This window comes from Leuciscus leuciscus (assembly GCF_965113295.1).
Source record: "Leuciscus leuciscus genome assembly, chromosome: 25".
NCBI classification, from domain to species: Eukaryota; Metazoa; Chordata; class Actinopteri; order Cypriniformes; family Leuciscidae; genus Leuciscus; species Leuciscus leuciscus.
Window position 1 is genome coordinate 3,144,484 of NC_138724.1, and position 15,264 is coordinate 3,159,747.

At 37.7% G+C, this 15,264-nt stretch overlaps 1 protein-coding gene, 1 long non-coding RNA gene and 1 gene segment (V, D, J or C); 2 read left to right on the forward strand and 1 right to left on the reverse strand.

Annotated features, from left to right (window-relative positions):
* The window catches only part of LOC309490516 (Ig kappa chain V-III region MOPC 63-like), a 225,856-nt gene that overhangs the window by 121,579 nt on the left and 89,013 nt on the right, over positions 1–15,264 (forward strand).
* Positions 1–15,264, forward strand: part of LOC309490468 (epidermal growth factor receptor-like) — a 129,745-nt gene that overhangs the window by 71,514 nt on the left and 42,967 nt on the right. The gene's annotated exons all lie outside the window — the stretch shown is intronic.
* Positions 6,773–10,474, reverse strand: LOC309490606. Of its 2 annotated transcripts, none has more exons than XR_014202755.1 (3): positions 10,445–10,474; positions 9,881–10,044; positions 6,773–8,023 (listed from the first exon to the last, which is right to left on the reverse strand). It is a non-coding gene; the product is annotated as an uncharacterized lncRNA (long non-coding RNA). The 2 variants fall into 2 exon arrangements; XR_014202756.1 differs by lacking the exon at positions 6,773–8,023 and adding an exon at positions 8,032–8,634.

Below are 15,264 nucleotides of genomic sequence, written 5' to 3' on the forward strand. Positions count from 1 at the left end.
CGCCTCTTCAGGTTGTAGTACCTCTGTTGTCTGCTTTGGGCTCTTGCAACATTCTCCTTTACTCTCTCCAGTAGTGCTTGCTGACGTTCAACAACTTCATACGCAGATTGGTCAGGATCAGGCGAACGATATTGGAATAGTTCAAGGGGTCCTTTCAACTTGCGTCCCAGAGCGATTTCCGCTGGGGTATACTTCGTACTCTCCTGCCAAGCTGAATTGATTGCAAACCTGAACTCATGGATCCATTGGTCCCAATTCCGATGATTGTCCTTGACATATGAGGCAATCATAGTCTTGAGAGTTTTGTTCACCCTTTCTGTCAGGTTAGTCTGCGGATGGTATGCAGTGGTAAGTTTTTGAATGGCACCCCATTGTCTGCAGGTAGCGTTCAGAAGTTGTGAGGTAAATTGTGGTCCTCGGTCTGATACCAAATACGTAGGTACCCCCCAACGGGTAAAGATATCTTTGATAAGGATGTTAGTTATCAAAGGTGTCTTTGCTGACCGCAACGGGAACACCTCAACCCACTTGCTACAGTAATCCACAGAAACCAATAAATACTCATTCAACTTTGTGCTCCTTGGGAATGGTCCCATAAGATCAATGCCTATCATATATCCGGGTTCCTTTACCGGAGTAGATTGAAGGGTTCCAAGAAAGTTTGGATATACGTGGCTTGTATTGCTGACAGGTTTGGCATTGTTTGCAGTGATCCCATACATCTCGCTGGATTTCTGGCCAGTACCCCACGTTGAGTAGTCTCCGCAATGTTTTCATGCGTCCAAGATGCCCACTTAAAGGATTGTCATGTGCAAACTGGAGAAATTGCTGCCGGAGATCCTTTGGGATGACTACTTGCAAAGTATGACCCTTTTGACTTTCAGGGACACATCGGAACAGAAAGCTGTTCTGTACAACATAATGGATACGTTGGGGGTCGATAGGGCTATGATTTGATTCATCCCACAGAGGCTGCAATGATTGATCACTTTTTTGGCTTCGACCAAGTTCTTCCCAGTTTATCGGTAAGTCTCCATTCACATCCTTTGCCTGGCATACCGCAACACTTCCCAGTGGCTCTCCCTCAGGCACTGCACGGGATAACGAATCAGGCACAACATTACATCTCCCTTTTCGGTATCTCACCGTAAAGTCAAATCCCTGGAGTCGGATAGCCCACCTAGTAAGTCTTGATGTTGGACGAGGATGGTTGAATACCCAAGTGAGTGCTGCATGATCAGTCAGAACTTCAAAGGGTTTCCCTTCTAGGTACTGTCGCCACTTCTCAACCGCCCAGACGACAGCAAGGCATTCCTTCTCTGAAACGGCATATGTTTTTTCAGCTCCTTGAAACAGACGGGATGCATAGGCGATGACGTGTTCTCCCTTTTCCGAATCCTGAGTCAGGACAGCTCCAAGTCCTAAATCGCTTGCATCGGTCTGCACTTTAAATGATTTACTTGAGTCTGGGGGCACCAGAACTGGGGTCTTTTGTAGGGCATCCTTCAAATCTTCAAAAGAATGTTGGCACTCCTTAGTCCAGTTCCATGGTACGCCCTTCCTCTTAAGTGCATGAAGTGGAGCAGCACGTTCTGAAAAATGTGGAATAAATCGGTGATACCACCCAGCAAGACCTAGGAATCGCTCAACTCCCTTAAGGTTTTTGGGCACAGGAAAATTCTTGACAGCTTCCACTTTGGAATCCTCTGTCTTGATGCCTTCCGCTGAAATTATGTGTCCCAGGAAAGTCAGTGATTTCCTTACCAATTTACATTTCCTAAGGTTGAGGGTTAGGCCAGCCGATTCCAGCCCAACAAACACCTTCTTCAGATCCCGGAAGTGTTGCTGGATGTCTCTGGAGTACACGACAATGTCGTCTATGTACACAAAACAACATTTACCAATAAGATCTTGTAGAACTATGTTCATGAGCCTTTGGAATGTTGCTCCAGTATTTTTCAACCCAAATGGTAGACGAACGAACTCATACTGGTTGTACTTGGTAACAAAAGCTGTTTTTGGGATGCTACTTTCATCCATCACCACTTGCCAGTATCCAGTCTTGAGGTCTAGGGTACTGAATACTGTTGCTCCGTAGACAGATTCCAAGATCTCTTGTATCGGAGGCATGGGAAAACCATCCAGTGGGGTTTTGGCATTCAGTGCTCTAAAATCCACACAGAAACGTATACCCCCATCCTTCTTGGGCACTAGCACTACTGGGGCTGCCCATGGGGAGACAGATGGTCGTATTATACCTTTATTCAGCATGGCTTTGACTTCCTCATCAATGAAGTTTTGCTTATTGATTGGAACGGGATATGCTCTTTTCCGTATTGGAACAGGGTCATTAGTTATAATCTGGTGCTTAATGACAGAGGTTTTACCTAATGTATCTGTACAGACAGTCGGCCAATTAAACAGCAACCCCTCTAAACGCCTCTTCTCTGTACGGGAGGCATCCGCAAGACCCACCAAATCCTTGATGGCAACTGTGGTGTCACTAGATACTTGCACTATTGGCAGTGCACAGTGTATGTTAACTGATGGTGGTTGGTCATAACAAGAGAAAGGATGTACTGTTTCTTTCTCTCCAGGCAATGAATATGTGGAGGAATCAAAATCCAACTTGACTCTGCACGTTACCAGGAACTCAAGGCCTAATATGAGCTGAAAGGCTAAGTCCTCATCTCTCATGATGAATAGTCGCAACGGGTTTGTGCATCCTTGCAGGGCACACTCCCAAGTAACTTCGCCCAACGCCCTCTGGATATGGCCATTGGCAAGGGTAAATGTCTGTCCCCGACTAGACCGCCAAGACTCAGTCTCATCCTTCCATCTCCTCCACAATGACTCCTGGATTAATGAGTAGGAGCTGCCTGTATCCAGGATGGCTTCACAAGGTTGGCTACGCAAAGTTATAGTCAAGGTTAAAAGCTTGACATTACCTCTGCTCACTAATGCCATGCTGTGACTTCCAGGCTTACCTCTGCTGTACTTATCTTGGCCTCCTCTTCTGGAAGACTGTTCAGCCTGACGTTGCTTCCAGTAGGCCCTCTCCTCAGCAATGTCCCGCTCTACCAAAGCTCCTGTGCGCACCAAGTCATCAAAGGTAGTCACTGTTCCTCTCAAAATACTAGCAAGACGGGGATTACAGTTTCTTAAGGCAGCCTGCAGAATCTCTCTTTCAGACATCGTTGGTTTCAGTCTAAGGCATAAGGCTCGATACTGGAAAGCGAACGTTCGAAGATCCTCATCAATCCCTTGTTTTCTCTCTCTTATCCTTCTTTCCGCTTCAACCTCATGATCATCGGGTAAAAAGGACCGTAAAAAGGCAGTTTTAAACTGACTCCATGTTTTAACTTGTGCTTTTTCAGCCACCCACCAATCCTTGGCGGTATGTGTCAGTACCGATGGCAGAGTTGCTAATATTTCAGCGTCACTCATGGGTCGGACAGCTAGATACTCTGCACATTTTTCCAGATAAGCTATCGGGTCTTCAGCTCCTGTGCTTCCAAACTTGGGGAATTCGATTTTAACGGCCATTCTGTAAGGCGGCTGCTGTAACATGGGAGTTAACGGTACATCTGGTGTTGAGGTGGTAGTTGGTGTGGAGGTAGCTCCAGGTGTAAGACAAAGCAAAGACTTAAGATGGTTGTCTCTTCTTTTCATGCAATCCATCACAGTTTTACCCATCTCTTGTAGCTGGTTTTCTAGGGTTTTCTTCAGGCGGCTACTCTTTTCTTCTACAAAATCAACAAGCTCTTCCTCCAACTTCTTCAAACTTTGGTTGAATGATGATTGAGTGGTCATTAGCTTTATCAAGTCTGGCATCAGCCTCTCTATAGCAATCAAACGACGGTCATATTGCTGAAGAGAATTCTGAATAGTGGTGTCCACTCCATGAACACGTTCTACACTCTCTTTCTCCATCTTATCCATTCTGATCTCCAGTTGTCTCACCTTTGTCGCAATAGTAAGACTGATCAGACTTTCATCCTCCTCTTCAGGTGGTGGTGGAGGTGGTAGATAACTTGAGTCATTGTCTTCTTCTGGAACAGCCACTCCTCCTTCTGACTCTAAATACAGGCTGTCGAATGAGCATATCAGCTCTCGAACTGGCTCACGTCGGGTTAAAAAAGGTTCAGAAGTATAATCTGGATCCATTTTGGGACTAGCCTCAACGTTGTCTCATGCCAGAGCCTCAGCCAAGTCTTAAACCCAAATATGAGGAAGTTATCGGTCACAACCCTTTCATATATTCTTAAATAATTGCAACCAAGCACTTGGGTAAACACAAATGGGGGAAAAAATAAGCTTATCCAAAGAAAGCATATATTTCAAAAAAGCATACTCCCATTTCACTTTAGAGGAAAGTTGTTGGTATGGTGGTTATAGTCCCTGTTCGGGCGCCAAAATATGTAACACTAAAGTCAAGGGTCACATAAATAAATGAGGAGGGATCAATCACCATTTACCAACAGTTATATTTCCCTTAGGTACAGTATACATTTTTAGATCATACAAAATGTCTTGACAAATTACATGAGGCAGAGTGTTTGGAAGGAAAATCTTATAAATGTACACCCAATATTCAAGTCCAAAGTTAGCACAAATGTCTTTGGTCCATCACACCATTGTAGATGTTTAGGATGTTTAGAAGAACATCTTCCACATTTGTTCAATCAAGGGTTAATCCAAAGAAAAAGTGTCTTTTCATTCAGGAGTTCGGATATACTTCCACGTTGAAGATAATGACACAAAGAACTTGAACCAGTTGAGAAGCCCTCAATATCAAGCAGATACCAAAACCCTCTGATCAAAATAAAACAAACAATACAACATGAGGTTCAGCAAGCAAAATACTTTCGCACTATAAACCTTTGTTAATGTTAAAGAAACAAATAAATCAACTCACATTGAGATATCGAACACAGAAGTTCCTCAACAGGGTTTTCCAAATGAAAGCATGGAAAGAGCATGTGCTCTCAGCTAACAGGTATACCTAACTCACACTTCCCTCTTCCTTTAACTCTCTGGCCTGGAGAGATCTCCCAGATAATGGCTCCCTAGTGCCCTCTAATGGCAGGGAGTGAAATTACAACTTGCATTCAACATAGGAGACAGGTAACAGTTTACTAGAACTGTTACAATGTATTTCTGTACATCTATGTAGTGTATTTGTTTAGTGGTTGCTTTGAGTGTTTTGTTTCTGTTTTGTCTATCTGTCCAGGGACAACAGATGCAAATTAGCTGTTAGCTAACTCTGGTGCAATTGTCTAAATTGTGCGCTGTCCCTGTTAAATAAATGGAATAATAATAATAATAATTTTTCAAAGTGATGCTATGTTTTAGACAACAAATCAATGATTAAGATAATATAAGGTTGGTTTTGGTGACTTAAACACAACTCAGAATTCATAAAAAAAAAACTGTCCACTATCTCCTCAAACGCATCAAAACTTTCCATACATTTAGAAGAGTCGGTCTTCTAACATTGAGATAAAATTAACCCCCTTCCCACAGCTACATAATATTAACCTGTAAATTATCTGTAAAGGTTTTAATTTATTCTTTAAAATGTTTTCCCAGGTTTTAGCAGATGTTGATGAAAAAACAGATGATCTGGATGCACCTGATGAGTCCTTGCAGGCAAGGAAAATGCACAATATACATGCACTGTCTGAACAAATGCTCAACACATCCTATTTTCATAGGGGCAAAAAGTCCATATTAGTGCCCCATTATCCCAGACAACACAGTGTTATAGACAACACATTTTATGTTACTTTAAACTAGGGCTGGACTAGAATATTTGAATATTCGGTCAGTGGGTTGGTATTCGATTTGAACATTTGACATTCGAATATTTTTTTTTTTTGCACACCTGGCATCCTCAACGGTTCTCATTCGCGCTTGAATATTTACATTATAAAATCTGGCGGAATACAATACTACTTTTTTTTTTCTTTTTTTTTACAATTATCTTATATAGCCTAGCTGTTTTTAATAGGATGGACAGTTAGGAACCTTATACTTATTAAATATATTTGCCTTCTTGGCGTTGCTGCAACTGGAGTATTCTCTGGCAGAGCGCAGAACAGCAGAGTTTGTATGGACAAGTGCATGAGCTTGTATTTTGGTTTAAGCTGCTTTGCTTTGACATTGTGGAAAATAGAATAATAGAAACAAAATGTAGCCTTTTCACCTGTTAGCCTATTATAAATCAAAAAAATAATCTACTGCTAAATAGGATATTTTGAGACTTAACTTTGTTTGTAAAGGTCTGTTTATTGAAGCTGTGCTAATTTGCCTACACTAGCCAGCCTAAAATTAATTTCGCAATATTCATTTTATATTAGGCTACCTTGTTATGTTTAGCCTATTACAGTTTGTTTTAATTTATATAAGGGAATTCATTTAATTTTATTTAAACTGTAGTAGGCCTATGCTACCGTGTTCTTTATTTATTAGGCTAGTTTGTTCATTTATTTTTCGTTTTTCTTTAGCCTAAATTTCGTTATTTCTTTAAAATTCGTTTTATCTTTGTTTAATTTCCGTTATTTCTTTATTTATATTTAGTTCATCTATATTTAAATATCGTTTATAAAAAATTCATTATTTCTTTATTAAAATTGTTTATATTCAGCCTATTTAAATTGAGTTTTTCTTTATTTAAATCTACCCTTTTCCTTTACTGTGTCAGTAATTTGTTAGTCAGAAAAATATTAGACTACCTTATCAAAAGTATTGCTTAAGTTAACAGATCCGCCCCATACAGAAATGTAATATATGTCAATATATGTAAATTACATATATAATGTTAGTGCCCATGTATGTCTGCTGCATATATGAGAATATATGCAAAATTCATATATGTAAAACACATACACATATATGAAACATATATTTCAAAATATAGCAAAAATGGCCGTTTTCATGTAAGTGCCATATATTTTCCCGTATATGCACATAAATGTGAAATATATGTAAGGCGCATATATGTATACATGCATATATGACGCATATATGTATACATGCATATATGTACTTATTTCTATAGTACATACTTTCACATATATTAGGGATACAAATCTTATATCTGAATGCCTTGAAATTAAATGCCTATAGTTGGAGATTTTGTCTATTGTGTGAATACCAAATATAGTATTTTAATACAATAATGCAGTGTTTTCTTTGTCATTTTTGACAAATACATCCACAAAGTACCATAACCATATGCCACAGCTTTAAAAATGCATCAGTATCACATTTATGTACACTGTAAAACTTTTCACTGTAAATTTACAGTAAAATACTGGCAGCTGGGTTGCCATCCACATACTGTATTTTTACAACACTACTACAGTAAACAGCATTTACAGTACTCCACTGTAATTACCAATTATACCACATTTTACATTATTAAACTTGTCGACAGCAATAAATTGTATTTTTACAGGGAATACTGCTTTTATTATTACATAATTAAAATATTATACTTTAAGGTTTCATAAGAGTAGTCACACTAGGAAAAAGAAAACAAAATTTTCTGGGTTTTAAAACATTTATTTAGTTAAAATGCCATCTGTGAACATGTTGGCTGAATTACTTTTTAAACATAAAATGCAATTTTAACACTTAACAACAAACAGGTAACAGTTAGCACTTAATTAAAGGAATAGTTCACCCAAAAATTTTAATTTAGCACATGATTTACTCACCCTCAAGTCATCCTAGGTCTATATGACATTCTGCTTTCAGACGAATACAATCAGAGTTCTATTAATAAATGTCCTGGCTCTTCCAAGCTTTATAACGACAGTGAAATTCTGTTTCTTTTTTGAAGTCCATAAAAGTGCAAACGAAATCCCATTCAAAGTCTGCAAGGTTTTGCAGAAGTGAGGACACCTGTAGGCTTACAGTGGTGGTCTTGTTTTGCACAACTTGGCCAGTTTTCTTTGAAGTTACTTGTCCTTTCTTTGTTTTTGATCCACGTTCAGGATTGATGTCAAGAATGCATCTAAAAGGCAGAAAAAAACAACAATTAAATATTATTAACTGAGTGTATATATTTTGACAAAGAGAGACAGCACAAAAGCTGTCTAAAACTGAACAACATGAAAAAAAAAATGCAATGTTGGATGTTGTGATCAATAACTGATATTTTTTCTGCCCTGGTAAAATACATCAACTCAATGTGTCTGTTTACATGCAACACTGTCAACTAACTACATTTTTGGAAGTGGGGTTGCCAGATTTAAAGTTTTATTCTACAACTTTTGTCTACTCATCACCCAGCTCATTAACAATATCATCCCCTCATCCGGTGCCATCAGAGTATCAGTGGAAAGGCAGTCTTTAGACTCTCCGTTTATATAGAGCACACACTGCCAGAATCCAGCCCAAACCTTTGTGACAGAAATAATTTAACTTAATTGCAAGCCTTGCAATGTTTATTGCATATATGACAACATGATTTACCAGACTAAAATGCATGTTTGCACCCAAAAATTTAAATTCTGTCATTATTACTCAACCTCAAGACTTTTGTTCATCTTCGGGACACAAATGAAGATATTTTTGATGAAATCCGATAGTTTTGTCCTTCCATTGATAACAATATCATTGCAACTGTCAAAGCCCAGAAAAGTGGTAAATACATTGGTAAATATATAGCTACAGTGGTTCAACCTAAATATTATGAAGCAGGGTTTCTGCACATTTTTTAAAGTCAAATTTAAGGCTTAAGACCTTTTTAAGACCCGAAGAAATCAAAATTAATACCATGCATTAGGGGTGTGCAATTTTGACAAAATATGTCTCGATCGATATTTTCAAAGTTTTCTTGATAATAATTAGATAACATTTTACTGATTGTGTTTCTGTGCTTGGTGCCATGGCTTGTTTAGGCCTGTTGACAGCTGACTGACAAAGATATTCATATTTTTCATATTCTATGCAGTGGTCAGTTTACAGCACTGACAGAAATTTACATTTTTTATTAAGGGGTAATATTTGCCCACCTTAAATTGATTTCAAGGGGCATTTTCACCTATATATGGACATTTGTAGATGTTTCAACAAGATATCTTTCACATCTACTGCAGTCAGATTCACCCGTGTTCACTCTGAAGGAATCACTCACATGGCTGGGCACTTGTAATGACACATCAAGGATGTTAAGAGGCTAAAAGCAGGTTTAAAACTTGCCCCATTGAAGTCAACAGGGTGCAAATTTTAAAAAGAGGATAACACGGTGTAGGCAACACCGATTTTTGTCGTTGTTCTCTGTATTGACAGCACTCCAAATTTACAAAATATTTTTTAAATTGACCGGAGTTCTCCTTTAAGGTTGCACTAGTTACATGGATTATTTAAACAATGTTTTTACTAGCTTTCTGGGCCTTAAAAGTTGCAAAGACGTTGCGGTCTATGGGTGGTTCAGAAAATACAAAATATCTTAATTTGTGTTCTGAAGATGAACGAAGGTCTTACAGGTTTGGAACTACATGAGGGTGAGTAATTAATGACAGAATTTTCACTAATCCTTCAACTGAAAACAACTTGCACTGACATATCTTAAAATATATGACTGCCACTGTTTTATCTCAAGATGCACACCAGTAATGTTTTTTTTTTTTATGATACATTATTATAAAAGCTGCTTAAATACCCTAATTTTATTAAGGCCTAGACCTGGCTTAAGCTAAGCCCTGTATGGAAACCAGGGCCATATTGTTCATACCAGTAGTCAACATAATAAATACTGTCAAGTCAAGGTTAGTGACACAATTCAGTCTAATATATATTATATATTATATATATATATATATATATATATATATATATATGAATGGCAAATATGCCAATGACTAACCTCTGAACAAACTCAAGGTGCTGCCTCTTCCTGGTACTGCAAACTGAACTCATAGGAGGAGGCAAACAGCGCTGCCAGGCCAGTGATGAAGTCAGGCTGTGATCCTTCACACACACCTTGACCTTCCAAACTTAATATCCAGCACTGGTTGCTTAGAGATTGACCTGTAATGGAATAAAAAAATTAATAAAAAAATAAATAAAAAAATGTATATTAATAATTAAAATAACTACTGTGGGTTCCACTGTGGTTCGATGTAGTTGTCTATTCATAGTTCTATGAATTACATTTTTCAACTAAAAATTTAAATTGGTTAGAATGCTAGAATGCACTGGCATATAATTATGTTTGTTTTAAGCATAAACTCAGTTAATTTTGACTTATTCTTTCAGAAAACAAGACAATTTTTACGTGTCTATTAAATGCTTCTTCATGTAAGAATTGTAGATATCTGGACTGGAAACAAAATAAAAACACTAATTAAAAAAAACATATTTTGCAGTGGGGTGAGTAAATGATGGCTTTTCATTTTAGGTTTCATCTACCCCTTTAATGTTTACATACCAGGAAATAAGTCGTGGACTTTCTGGCAAACCCACATGGAAAGAATCTATATGAGGATATATGCGCATATATGAAACCTATATGCAGTTTATATGCACATATATGCTGCATATATACAGCATATATGCACATATATGATAATATATATGCTGCATATATGCGTATATATGCCACATATAGGCATAATTGAGGTGCATATATGTGCATATACAGGCCATATAGGTCTCCTGTATTGCTTCTTTATATATACATATAAGCCCTATATGTACATACAAGATATGTCTCCTATAGCTCATGGCAGGATGGTCATTTTGTAGCTCATATCTCACTTTGGAAACTGTCATACATGATGCCTAGCTCAGATAGGCACATCTATCAATTCGAAGCTCACGGAGCTGAGATCAAAAAGATAAAAATAAAAAATTTAAAAAAAATTCTGTTCAGTTTTTTGTCTTATTTTTGTTCTTGTACTATTTGATTGTTCTTAAGTAAATAAATAATGTAAATTTCTACATTTTGGGGTTTTATTTATGTTGCCTACACTGTAAAAAAAAGTGTACTTTTACAGGTAATGGTCTGTATTTTTTTAACAGAATTTTACCGTTTTGTCATTATAGTGAATGCCTGTTATTTTACAGATATTTGCTGTAATTTAAAGGTCCACTATTAAATTTACAGGTAATTGCTTGTATTTTGGTTTTACATCAATTTACGTTTTTTAAGGAACTTGTCTGTATTTTTACAAAGTAATATTTTACAGATTTTTTTCTGTGAAATTAGAAAACAAAGAAAAGAAGGTATAACTGCAGAAATCTGCATCTATTCAATATGTTGTCCTTACAGATTATTAAGCATGTGGGGGTTAAAGTGAGTTTTTTTTTAAGGTTAAATAATAGTATTTGTACATACAGCCTACCCTACATAGGCTACAGTAGACCTGTATTGAATTGTTTTTAGGCTATAGTCTTTTAATCTTGTCTTGCAAATAGATGCTCATTTTGATCATTATTTCATTGTCTTATTCTCCCATAATTTCATGTATATTTTATTAATATTTTTCTAAATCTCCGTTGCTGCACATTCAGGGCTTTGTGTGTGTGTGTGTGTGTGTGTGTGTGTGTGTGTGCGCGCGCGCGCACGCGATGACGCAGATTCAAATTCGCCGCCATTACGTTTCCGCTGTATAGTCCCGCCCACAACGGTCAGCTGATCAGTCGACTTTGGATCTGTATCAAGTGCAAGTGGGAGATTTGAATTCAGTCTACTCTCCTGAAGTGGATTGTGAGATTAACAGGGGTTCAATATGACACCTCATAATTCAAAGCAATCGTGTTCGTCGAGAGCAGCCGTGAGCAGGAGCCCTAGCTGTTGTCAGTTTGGATTCTTCGGAAATAGCACCCTTTTCAGTGAGCCTGGTTCGTCACAGCGGACATCATGCCAACCGATCACCGGCTGAGGTAAGAGTCTGCATGTGAATGATATTTAGGGGTTCAAGCACGAAGTGCTGAAACCCTATTGTAATTGTACTGATTAGGGGTTCAAGCACGAAGTGCTGAAACCCTATTGTAATTGTGCTGATTTTTATTATTATTTTTCTTCTGCCGTAAAACGCATCGTGCAGCCCAAACCGTAAGAGCTGGAACCTTGAAACTTTGCCAGATGGTAGTACAAAAATCGAGGAGAGGTTATCAAATTATGACCCCGATTGGCCCATAGGTGGCGCTATAGCAACCAAAAGCGCGAAACTGCTCAGAACTCCTAGACCGTATGTCGTAGACTCAAGTGTCTTATATCATTGGAAAGATGGACGCCTGACGAACAAAACGTATATCTCCGATTTCATTTCCGCCATGATAGATTTTCCGCCATTTTGAATTTTGTCAAAAACCTACTTTTGCGAACTAGTCCCTGGTTTTTCGCCCGATCGGAACCAAACCAGTGCAGAAATGTTCTCTAGAAACTGAAGAACAATAATTATCGAAAAAAAGTCGAAATTTCGATTCACGGACGCTAAGGGGCGCCAAAACGTACGTTGTGGGAGGGGCCTATTTTACTAAAATGGCTATAACTCCAGAAGTAAATGAGGTATCTTCACCAAACTCGGTACACATATGTATGAGCTCAATATGAGGTAACAGTAAAAAAATCGCGGCGATTGGCCACATGGTGGCGCTATAATATCAAAAAAACATAAAACAGGCTTTAACCACCTGACCGTTAGTCCGATTGACTTGAAAATTGGTATGCAGTGTCTTGGTCCAAGGTGTCATGTATTTCTATGAGGACATTGGCGTATCTAAAAAAACATGGCCGCCATCGGCCAATGAAGTTTGAGCACCTATTAGACAAGGTTAACGGAGGCCGATCGGAACGAAACTCGGTGGGCATGTTCTACTCATGGCCCTAGAGGTCTGTAAGAATTTTAAAAGAAATCGGCCACTAGTTGGCGCTAACGAGTTTTATGGCTCTGTAATCACGTGGTGTTACACTTATTGTCACAAAATGCATACCATTTGATAGATCTCCTCTTGTTGAACAACTTTGCCTCAAGAATCATTGCTGTCAATCAAACCGTTCATTAAATATTTGTAATTATGTTAAAAACCTACTTTTGCGAACTAGTCCTAGGTTTTTCGCCCGATCGGAACCAAACCAGTCTAGGACAATTCTATGGACTCTCTAGGTCAATAATTATCAAAAAAAAGTTGAACTTTTGCATTTTTCGCATGGCTAACAGGGTCATTTAGAAAATGGGCGTGGTAAAATGCACTCAAAAGCCTATAAATCCTAAACGAAAACTCAGAACTTCACGAAAATTGATGAGCATATGTGTCATAACCTGCTTAAGAAGCATGGAAAATTTTATGGAGAGCGGACCATAGTTGGCGCTATAACTGTTAAAACGCTTTAAAACCATATATTTCCTATGGTAAATTGCCTGTATTTGCTGTAAATGGTGTCTTCTATCATATAATGTTCATATCATAATGTTCAAAACCAGTGCAGCACAATTCTCTGAACTCTCTAGATCAATAATTATCAGAAAAAAAGTTTAACTTCTTCAAAAGGTGATTTTATATGAATATAATGACATATTAAGCCAATAAGTATTATTTTACTGCCCCCTGCTGTCATTTCATCATACTACTCCCTAATATTGTTATAAAATTCATATTTAGACTTTATAAAATCATTATTTTAACATTTAAAATCACATTTTGTCAAAACTCATCTATTGAGTATTACTATTGACAATTGTGTTACACTGAGATATGGAAATGGACGAAAGTAAATGAATGAAATGAAACGAAAGTATAACGGCATTTAAGCCACGCCCCCAAATACAAATTCATTCATAACTCGAAAACGGAAAGTCGTTGCGCGCTCAAATTTTGATGGTGAGGACTTCTCGGGGCTCTTGATCGAAACGTGTCGTCGCGGGCCTCGGGAGCGCGCCCCCCCGCTCATCGCAAGCCCGCGGACCCCCGACTTTGAACGACCGCAACTCCCGACCCAAACCACCCCGAACCTTGTGTGAGAGCTCGTTGGAAAGGGCGCGTCCTTGGCTAGCTTCGATTCAAATGTGGTGTTTTTTTCCCCCTGGCATTCCAGAGATAATAGCCCGAACAGATATGCCTTATAACAGTCATAACTCCCAGCCCCAATCGCCCAAAAACACCTTGATGGTCTCATTCAACAGGGCTCCTCAAGCACTATCTATGCTCTGAGTTTCAGAATTTTTCGCCTTTTGGTTCCTGAGATATAAGTAAAAAAACGAATTCCCATTCATTCATTCAAACACTTCAACTGTAAAAAAAGCTATAATACCACTGTTGTCCACTAGAGGGAGCAGCAGGATTACGCATGATCTTTTAATTCGCTTTCAGTATTGGGAAATAAACAAATGCTTTAAGAAGCAATCTTTTTTATTACGATGTTTTTTGTTTTATTATGATATTTGTATATATTTTATTTTTTTATTATGATTATGAACGGTTTGATTGACATTAGTGATTCTTGAGGCAAAGTTGTTCAAGATGAGGAGATGAAGATATTTTCACAATATCACATCATAAAAACATTGAAAACATATTTGTCTTTGTGTGTGTGTGTGTGTGTGTGTGTGTGTGTGGATGGATGTGTTTGTGTTTGTGTGTGTGTCTGTGTGTGTAAGCATGCTTAATGGAAAGAACATGGAGAAACTGCTTTGTTTTACTGGTGGATAAAAAAGTCTTTCAAATGAAAGTGAGTCAATTAGTGGTCTTCTACTGCCCTCTGCAGGACATTCTACTTAATAAAATATTTTCATCTGTGCTTTTGCATTAGTTTTTGGACTATATAAAATTACTTGCATGAAAATCACCTATTATAACACAGTCATGTTTTGTCAAAGTTTATCACTTCATTTTTACTGAGCTCTCAGTTTGAACAATTCTGCCTCTCAGTGATTAATTTGAAATCTGAAAATGGTGTTATACAGAGGAGATTTGCAATTATCATTTTGTTACCTATCTTTTATTTTAAATATCTACATCTACAAAAAAATGTGTGTGCATGTGTGTGTTCAAGCATGGTTAGTGTATTAAGTATTATTGTTTAAGTATTATTGTTTTCATTTACATTTTAACCACCAGAAGAAGAACACTCATTGGTTCATTCTGCTCACTAAAATATTATTTTTCATTTTTTTTCCATTTGAAATATTGTTTAAACTTAATAAAATCATTAAAATAACATTTCAAATCATATTTTGTCTGTTTATAAATCCCACAGACTCACACTGGCTGCAATACTAATGTTTTTGTAAAACACAGACCTGA